At 41.2% G+C, this 8,053-nt stretch overlaps 1 long non-coding RNA gene across 5 annotated transcripts in view; it reads right to left on the bottom strand.

The window, feature by feature from the left end:
• Positions 1-2,554: 2,554 nt before the first annotated feature.
• LOC121445546 overlaps positions 2,555-8,053 on the bottom strand; it is a 53,770-nt gene continuing 48,271 nt past the window's right edge. For 4 of the 5 annotated variants that reach the window (XR_005973954.1, XR_005973953.1, XR_005973956.1 and 1 more), the window contains 2 exons: positions 4,845-7,712; positions 2,555-4,330 (listed from right to left, as the gene is read on the bottom strand). This is a non-coding gene — a long non-coding RNA (uncharacterized LOC121445546). The remainder of the gene's footprint in view (positions 4,331-4,844; positions 7,713-8,053) is intronic. The other variant, XR_005973957.1, reaches the window with a different exon arrangement.

Here is an 8,053-nt window from a genome sequence, read left to right as displayed (position 1 = left end):
CACTGTAAGAAATGACTGAAGGGACCAGTTCTTAGCCTGCTTCTTACACCAGCCAGAACTAACAAAGACCCTAGAGCTGGGCATGGTGGCAGATAGCTTAAATCCCAGCACTTTGGAGGCAGAGGCAGGAGTATCTCTGTCAGGTGCCAGCCTGGACTACATAACCCTGGCTGTCCGGGAACTCATCTGTAGACAAGGCTGACCTCAAACTCAGAGACTGACCTGCTTATGCCTCCAGAGTGCTGGGATTTAAGCTATATGCCACCACTGCTCTGGCTGGCAGAGAAACGTGCTGTCAAAGAGCCAAAAAGAGGACACTACCAAACATCCACACAACCTCCACACCAAGAAGATTACGGAGAAACTGATCCATCAAACTACATCTGTGTTTCATCTGTCTCACAAAGAGCTGTGTGGGTTTTTTTGTTTGTTTGTTTTCTTTAGAGACAAGGTTTTTCTGTGTAACAGTCCTGTCTGTCTTGGAACTAACTCTATAGGCCAGGCCGGCCTTGAACTCACAGAGATCTGCCTGTCTCTGCATCCTGAGTGCGGGGGATTAAGAGCTGTGGAATTAGCATTAAGCATGGTTGGAAGAGATGAGTACTCTGTCTAGAATTTTTTTTTTTTTCCGAGACAGGGTTTCTCTGTGGTTTTTTTTTTTTTTGGAGCCTGTCCTGGAACTAGCTCTTGTAGACCAGGCTGGTCTCGAACTCACAGAGATCCGCCTGCCTCTGCCTCCCGAGTGCTGGGATTAAAGGCGTGCGCCACCACCGCCCGGCAATTAAAAGGTTTTTCTCTGGCAATATCTAACTCAATTTGAAATGAATAGCAGAAGCCAGGCATTGGTGGTGCACGCTTTTAATCCCAGCGGAGGGCAGGTGGTTCTCTGTCTCTGAAGCAGCCTGGTCTACAGAGTTCCAGGAAAGCCATGGCTACATAGAGAAGCTCTGTCTTGAATACCCTCAAAACCCAAGGGGGTGGGCATCAATAGCATAATACACCACAAAGCATCCTATGGGAGAAATTAGAAAATATTTGACTGAATAAAATGAAAATTTAAGATATAAGTACATAGAGGATAGCCATGGCCGTGGTTAGAAAACAACTAGTTCTAATAGAAAATGAATGTTTTCCAAAGGATTGTATCTTACAGCTATTTAAAAAGTGCCAGTGCTATCTCACGGGGCAAAGACACTTGCTCTCCAAGACTGACAATCTGTGCTGGATCTCTAGAACTCACAGCGGAGGCTAAGGTAGAAGGCCTACCGTGAATTACAGAACAGAACGGGTTACACAGTGAGACTGTGTCTCAAAACAAAAGAGAACCTTACATGACTTTATTTTCTAGTACTTGGGAGATAGAAGGCAGATCTCTAAGTAGGTAGAGACCAAATTAGTCTGCATAGCAAGTTCTAGGCCAGCCAAAACTAAGAGGAGACCCTATGTGAAAAAATTAAATACAACAAAAAACAAATGTAAAGAAAGAAATGAAACTCCAAATAAGCAGACAAAATGACATTAAAAACTATAGCATCAGGCACCAGAGATACAGTTCAGTTGGTATAGTGCTGGCTTAGCACCAGGGGAGCACTGGGCCTACTCTACAGCACTGAATAAACCCGTTCTCGTGAGACAGGGGTATTCCCAGCACTAGGAAGATGGAGGCAAAAGGACCAGAAGCGCAGAAGGACCAAAAGTTCAAGGCTTGCCTGGGATACTTAAATAGAGGTAAGTAACAGCTGCACAGATGCAACCTGAAGCAAATTACAACACTTCAGCGGAAGACAACAGCTACAACCTAGTTAGAGCAACGCGGAATAAATGCTTACATATACACTGTGGAGGCTACTGTCTGTCAAATAAAGAGCTGATTAAGGGAAATGGGTATTTTTTTTTTCTTTTTTGCTTCGTGTTTTGGTTCCTGAGATAGGGGCTTCACTGAAAACCAGCTCTGGCTGTCCTGGAACTGCTGACCCTGAACTCACAGTGCCTCCCAAGTCAAATTCTTGCTGAGGCGGCCTAATGACCTTTGTCACGCAATGACCAGGTTGGAGGTGAACAGATGCGAATATATCTACTGAAGTGGAGCTAGAGATGGAACTCAGAAGGCCAGGTAATACTCTACAACCATGGCACAAGCCCAGCCTTATGTCATGTGTACTAATATGAAGAAGGTATTAGGCTACAACAATTGGAGCATGGTGAGACAGGGGCATACAGAGTAAGTTCCACAACAGCCAGGACTACAGAGAAACTCTGTCACCAAACGAAAAAAACCAACAAGAATAGATTTATAGTCACATGCCTGAACTGTCTCATATGAAACTTTGCTTAAGAATTCTTACACACACACACACACACACACACACACACACACACACACACACACACACTCATATAGGCAGACACAGAGAAACCCTGTCTTGAAAGAAAAACAAAACAGGAAAAAGTAGAAGAAATCTTACACGCTGGGAAAGACTGCAAAGTTAGAGAGAAACCCTGTCCAAAAAAAAAAAAAAAAAAGGAACCTTACACAATAAGGACTTTTGGGCTATCAGCCATTATTTATTGACTTTGCCTTTAAAGCTAAAGGTTATTCAATTAATTCAATGTAATCTTTTTTTTCCCCTTGAGACAAGGTTTCTCTGCTTAACAGTTACAGCTGTTTCCTCAGGGTATCCCAAAAACTACCAGAGGCCACAATTCGCAGGAAGAAATATACCCACATTCCCAAAATATGGGTTATGGATGTTTATTATCTTTTAATGGCAGGTGGATGGTCAGCAAAAGGGATGAACAAAGGAGATCAGAATGAGGGATTTTGCTCTAAAAAAAAAAAAAGAGAGATGGCACAAAGTATCCAAATATTTTCTGTTGGCATGATTTTGGCCAACTAGGACAACCAGGTATACAGAGAAACACAGTCTTGAAAAAAACAAACAAACAAATATAATCTAAGATACACCACCTGGGTGAAACTATTATTAAGTTTCTGATATAACGTACCAAACAATGCTGTATGATTCCAAAAATTTAGTAACTAAACATCAGCATTAAAAGACAGCTAAAAGCACAAAATACAAGTAAATAGCTGGAAGAACATATTACCCAACAATATAATTTACAAAAGGTTTTGTCAAGTTTAAATGAAAAATCTAAAAGTTCAAAAGAATATGAGGGAACATGCAATAAAAGGGACAGCAAAGGACACTTAAGCAGAGAGGTACTCAGACAAAAAAATAAACCCCATTGCTATATGCTCTCAAGGAACTGAGACCAAACCCTAATGGCTAAAATTTCCAGAGGCAGAGCTAGTAAAATTATCTTACATGAAAACTGAAAAAAAAAAAATTGAACTTGCTCCCATGGTTAGCTTATCACACAAAACTTGTACCCAGGGTGCCAGAGGGATCACCTAGTGATTAGAAGAGCATAGTGTCTTGCACTGGACCTTATTTGCATTCCCAGCACCCATGGCAGGGAGATTATATTTGCTTGTAATTTCAGCTGCATAGAAAACCTCCGGCCTCTCTAGAACTTTCACTCACTTGCATAGTCTCCTACTCCTGGGTATGGTGGTATGCACCTGTAATTCTACTATACAACACAGCTCCTCTCCATAAACCAACAATCCCCAGTGAATAAGAACAAATACTAAAGTGACAGGAGCATCTGAAGACAGACACATTACTTATGTAGTTACTAGAACCTTACAAAAAGGTTATATTCTAATGGGTTAAAGAAATATTCACATTTATTCACTACGAGTAGGATTATGATTTGTGCAACTATAATGTGAATAATTCAAAAGCACCTTTATGAAGTCTTCAAGTAAAAGAATTCCATGGTAGAAGTTAATTTTCAAGAAAATATGATTACAATGTTACATGCTTAAAAAAAATTGACCAGGCCAAAAAGTAGAGTAATATGGCAGTGTCTAAATAAATCCAGTAAAGTCCATATCCTATGTAGACTTATCAAAGAACATGACATAGAAATATACTTTTAAATTCTGAAATGATAAAATACCAGAATAAAAATATACAGTAAAATGTATACTGTTATAAAATTCTACTTTACACACTACTTTTCTAAAGAATGGATGGTAAATAGACTCAAATGTTATGAACAGCTATTTCAAGGATAATAAAATTATGCATGTTCTTCAGTCAAAGTATTAACTATGTTATGTTTCAAGAAGAAAAGAAAACCCCAGTCCAGTAGAGGCAAGTAGTGTTTTCAATGGTCTTCACCCAATATGTCACATTGTTGTCCACTGGGTGTTGCTTCTCTTGTTCCTTCAGGTACTGTACCCACTGATGAGCGACACCTGCCAATGTGATAAAATGGCATCATGACACCAAATTCAAGTGGCCCAGTGAGCTAATAGTGGGAAGAATCCTCAAACCCACAGAGTAACGTGAAACTGGGAGTTCCTGTCCCCTAAACCTCTTCTATAAAATGTCTCCAAAGCAGCAGTTCCTTATTTCATGTCTCTCCCATCCCATCATGAATTAGATCCCAGTCTGCCATTTATGGCTATGGCAGCTCTGAGGACATGGTTCCCGCATTCTACTTTTTCACTTAGTTAATTAGCACGTCTTGTGCTTTCTCCTGTCCTTGAGCCTTATAAATCTGGACGCATTTCAAGTGAAACCATGTCATTTCCCAACTGGGCAAGGAGAAATCTCCAAAGAAGCAGTGACATTTAAAATGACACAAGATAAAGATATATATGAAGCCTCATTATGTGCTCCACAGAAGAAAGAGATCTCATTCATTCCCTTTTCCTTCATCACTTTCACCCTAGGGGACCCAAGTAGTTGCCTTCTAAATTCACTCACAAATATCAGGCTTCTCCCATTGGTAAGAGCTTGGTGGTCCCATATCTGCCAAAATATCAAGCATTTGTTCTTTGGACAACCTTCCTCTATATCCTCTTTGTGCGCCATTCCTGCTGTTACATCCCGAGAGCATCATGGATTCCATGCCAACATTCAGCCTCTTTACTCACAATGCCGGTTTCACTGATCCGTTTCTGAACAGGGAAAGGAAGAGACATTGCTGAAACATATCACGGTGGGGTAACAGAAAGGGGGGTGTAAAGAACAAAAATTCTGTTAGGACATGTAAGAAAGAGGAGGAAAGATTCGTGATAAGACATAAAGCTTGACTCAAAGTTACCTTGTGAATTTATTGGGAAAATATTTGAAAGTCACATGTTGTCCATATCTATGACCTATCCCACCAATCCCCAAGATAGAAGAATTAAGCAAGACTCCTAAAGTAAAATATTGACTCCTGCAACCTTGCCCCCAAACAAATTCTAGGTAGTATCTGATGAGCAAGCCAAAAGGGAGAGATCGGAGACTGTCGTTTATTGTTGGGTAACGCTTCTCCGGTTGCCAAAATGCCATCAGCTGGGTGGTGTCACAGTAATGAACACGAGCATTCAGCAGTGTAGCAGTGACTATGGGAATATTCAGCTTTCATTAGTGAACTGAAAAAGAATTATAAAACAGAGTCTGCAGCTACGTTCCCCACATCTTTAAGATACTTTCTTCTGATACTAGAACCTGGGGATTTTTGACTGTGAGTGGTGTATGTAATTAGTCAACCACACTATAAGGATTTACTATGTAAAGACAGGAACACTATGCAAAGGAATGGTTCACATGCACAAACCAGGAAAAAAGGTTAGCATGTAACTGAAAAAGCCACTTCTTTTCCGGTGGGGCTTGTTGTGCTTTTTCCTCAGTTGTCTACCTTAAAACAAGGGGTAAATATAAAGCAGGTTTGCGTCTTTGAGGGACTAGTCATGAGAACAGTGATCATTAAATCTGTTAAAATACGATAACACTGAAGAATACCCATGGATCCTATCCTCAGCAAATAATATTCAAAAGAAAAATGAGGTAGATAGGTGGTACATTGTGCTCCTGTTACAGGACAGCCGGGGACAAAGAGCGAAACCCTGTGTCCAAGAAAGAGACTTACATGTTGCTACCTCTCACTCAGCTTGATCTGATAAATGACTACATGTATGTCTGGAGCCATTTCCTCCAAGGATTATTGCAGGAACCATCACCCTGGGGAGTCTGCAGAGAACCCCACACCCCTAATTGTGTTAGGAATCGTTCTATTGACAGAGCCTACCCCACACCCAAATTGGCTGTTAATGGAGAGCTTTCTGTTAGCAGAACCCACCCCACATTCCAAACTATCTAGAGAACTATGTGTGTCAACTCATGACTTCCAGGCCTATGTGACCTGACCGAAGGTAACCTCCTGGACCACATGACCAACGTGAACCATGCAGCAAGAGCCCAGGCCCCTCTGCCAACCCCCCAACTCCTTACCCTATATAAGCTGTACCCCATCTCTAAACGGAGGCTTTGACAGGAATCCCCGCTTAGCCTTATTCCTCTCTCTTATCCCATTATCTTCCAGATAGTGCCTCTCCGGGACCCTGGAATAACTGACTGCAGGGTGGGTTACAACCCCTAGACTAAGTAACCCACCCAGAAGCAGTTTACACATGTATTTGTAAAATATCATACTCACCCATTCTCCTATTGTAAGTTGTACCTTACCTGCTAGGAAAATGATCTACCACTGAACTAAGTCCCCAATTTGTGCCATGTTTAGTAGCCCATGCCCTTAATCATAGCAATAGGGAGGTAGAAGCAGGATGGCTCCAAGTTAGGGGGCCTGTTTGATCTATGTAGAGCATTTACAGAAAGCCAAGGCATACATGGCGAGATCTTGTTTCAAACCAAATGAAATAAAAGTAAAAACATGAATATTGTTTATACTAAGGCTTCACAGACAGAGTCTACTCCTGCCCTCAGATCCGTCCAGGGACCACGTAAAAACATGTGCTATTCTTGTTAACTTCCCGCTCCTCAACTAAGGAAACCAAATGGTATTCTGCGACAAGATTCAAAAGTACTGTATTTACTTCCACAATTTGCTGATTCGTGCCGTACAATCTAGCATTTGGGCCTGAAGAGACCTTTTCTAAAACTTCTGTCCTGAATCCATACTTTGTAGTTCCCCTTTCAGCAGCTTCACCTCCATAACTGTGTCACTGGTCAGCGGACTAGTCACAATCCATCTCTGAAATTTAAAGTTTTCACAATTGCCAAGTTGTCTTCTTTTCTTAATAGCTCTGCATGCATTACTGAAGAGGGAAGTCCTTTCACATAAAATTATCATGTTCTAACAAGATGCAGGTTTTACCCTTTGTTGTAGCTCGAAAGAGCACTGTCCCCATAGGCTCATGAATTTGAACACAGGTAGTGGTACCAGTTGAGGCCTTACTGTTTCCCCAAGCCGGACCACATGGCACACTGCCTGCGCTTCTGGAGCTGAGAGCAACAAATAAACCCTGTTCTTGAATTTGCATTTGGACATGACATTTTGTTCACAGCCTTAGAAAAGTAACTAATAAAGGGTGCTGAAGAGGTTAAGGTGCATTCCCTTTGTAATACATTAACAGATTTCGCATGGGATAATAGAGATCAATTATATAAGAAAGGAAGGAAATATGAGCTCTGGAGTGTGTAGACAGGAAATGTGGAAGCATACCTATTAATGCAGTTGAGGGGAGAGCTGGACAAGGATGAAAATGAAGAAGTCAATACCAACCATAATAGCAGACACCAGAATACAAGGATGAAGCTTTGACTCAATGATCACTGTGGTCCAACCTAGGGAGTAATTGGTAACAATTATAGTAACAACATCAGCAATCCAACATCTATAAGCAGCCGATTCCAAAACACAGGCATATAAACGAAATGTTTCATAGGAAACACATTATCAAGTATGACATTTAAGGCACTTTGGCTTCTATTCGCCCTTTTACACCATCAGCATAGATAAGAAATAGCTATAGAATGCTTTTCATAAAACAGTCACGAAAAGGTAAAGTACAATCACTGTAACAGTCCTCATCCTACGACAGGATTCAAAAGGAAGTACGTTCCAAGCTGTAGGCACTGGAGGCAACTGCCAGGAAGAAGCTGAGCCAATGGATAACACAAAGCAG

This window comes from Microtus oregoni, unplaced genomic scaffold (assembly GCF_018167655.1).
Source record: "Microtus oregoni isolate MIOR12 unplaced genomic scaffold, Mior012 000203F_ref0000192, whole genome shotgun sequence".
Classification (NCBI taxonomy): Eukaryota; Metazoa; Chordata; class Mammalia; order Rodentia; family Cricetidae; genus Microtus; species Microtus oregoni.
This window is presented reverse-complemented; position numbering and strand designations above follow the sequence as displayed.